The sequence below is a fragment of the Cervus canadensis genome, chromosome 6 (assembly GCF_019320065.1).
Source record: "Cervus canadensis isolate Bull #8, Minnesota chromosome 6, ASM1932006v1, whole genome shotgun sequence".
NCBI lineage: Eukaryota > Metazoa > Chordata > Mammalia > Artiodactyla > Cervidae > Cervus > Cervus canadensis.
Window position 1 is genome coordinate 1,969,232 of NC_057391.1, and position 2,216 is coordinate 1,971,447.

Below are 2,216 nucleotides of genomic sequence, written 5' to 3' on the forward strand. Positions count from 1 at the left end.
CAATTTTACTATTATTATTATTAGGGAATACTTTTGAAAAGTAAATAATGGAGTTAGTGGAAAAACATCAAAACTTAAGTGTAATAAGTAGCTCAAGGTTTCAATTCAGAACACGTATTTTTACCTTAATCTCTAAGACAAATAGAAATCTGAGTGTTTATGTATATAAGTCTATTTGTTGTGTTGGGTTTTTGGGTTTATTTTCGGAACTATCATTATTTGTGACTCTGTGACATCCTGGGAAATCTGTAAAAAAGTGACTAACATGGTAGAATAATAATTACTCTTTAACAGATACTGGGTTGCCAGTTCAAATTCTATGTGGATGTATGAGTGGTGTGGTTTTTTCTACTTTAGTAAAGGAGACAGTTACTTTCTGTGGCCTACTTTCTAATTTCTTATGAAGTCTTAATGCACCTTCTGGGAATTAAAATATTCTACCCTCAAAGATAGCTGTTCTTCCCCTTTTAGTGTAACCATATCTCTGTTATTTGCTTGTGGAAAATTAGACATATTTACTTGAGATAAATTATCTGAACTAAACAGATCTGCAAGTTAGTACCTGGTATAAGGGACTATTTAATTAATAAAGAATATTTGATCATTCAATTTGAACTTATAGTTCATTTTAAAACATAAAAAATCACATAACAACTCTGTTTATCTGGAGGGCCAAGAATGACTTTTATGAAGAAGGAAAACCAGTATACCTATGCCTTCTGTTATTATGTAGGAAAAAATAGTATTAGATTCAAAGTCTTGTAGGTTATTTTTTTAAAAAACAAATTTACTGAGGTATAATTGACTACAATAGTACATATATTGGCAGTGCATCATTTTAAAAGTTCTGAAATATGTGCACATAAGTGAGACCATCACCCAAATCAAGGTAATGAGTACACCCGTAACCCAGACTTTGCTCACGCCGCCCTGAAACCCCTTCCTGTCCATGCTGTGCCTAGGCAACAACTCATCTGCGTTCCGTCACTGCAGATTAGTTTGCACTTTCCAAAGTGTTGCATGAATGTAGTTATATAGCTGTACTCTTTTTGTCTGACCTCTTTTATTTGGTATATTTATTCTGATGTTCATCCATGTTGCTTGTGTGTAACAGTAGCTCATTTTTTTACAGTTGGGCAGTGTTGCACCGTACGCCTGTATCACCATTTCTTTATCCATACACCTGCAGGTGAATGTTTGTGTTCTTTCCAGTGTTTGAGCTATTATGAACAAAGCTGCTATGAACATTTGTGCTCTTGTCTTTGTAGATACATGCTTCTGTTTTTCTTGGGTAAACACCTAGGAATAGAATGGCTGGATTTTGTGGTAACTATATGTTTTGTGTTCTAATTAACTAACTTTGGCTCTGCTCAGTCTTTGCTGCTATGCATGGGTTTTCTCTAGTTGCAGAGAGTGGGGCTTCCCCTCCAGCTGTGGCATGCAGGCTTCTCGTTGCGGCACTTCAGTAGTTGCGGCTCTCAGGTTCTAGAGCATAGGCTCAACAGCCGTGGCACATGGGCTCAGCGGCTGGGCAGCATGTGGGATCTTCCTGGATCAGGGCTCGAACTCATGTCTCCTGCATTGGCAGGTAGATTCTTTACCACTGAGCCACCAGGGAAACCCTGTGTTTTATCCTTTAAAGAAACTGCCATACTGTTCCAAAGTGCTTTGTTTCCCATCTTAGAATATGAAAATTCCAATTCCTCAGCTTGCTCTCTGATAATTTGTAAAATCAGTTAATTTTAGATTTAGACATACTGATCAGTAGGTAGTGGCATCCCTTGGTGGATTTAAGATGCATTTTTCTAATGATGAATGATGTGTAGCATTTTTAATGTATTTATTTTCCACCCATATATCTTTTTTGGTCAAGTGTCTGTTCAAACTTTGCCCAAGTTAAAAAATTTGGTTGTTTGTTTTCTTAGTATGGTATTTGAGGGTTATTCATATATTCTAGACATCAGATATATGATTTGTAAATATTTTCCCCCAGTCTGTGTTTTATGTTTTAACAATGTCTTTGAAAGAACAAAAGTTCTTAACTTGGATGAAATCCAATTTAGCAGTTTTTTACTTTAATGAGTTGTGCTTTTTGGTGTTATATCTTAAAAAAGTCTTTGTCTAACCCAAGGTCACAAAGATTTTCTTTGATGTATCCTTAGAGAAGTTCTATAGCTTTAGTTCTTATACTTAGGCAATGCCTATAATCCATTTTG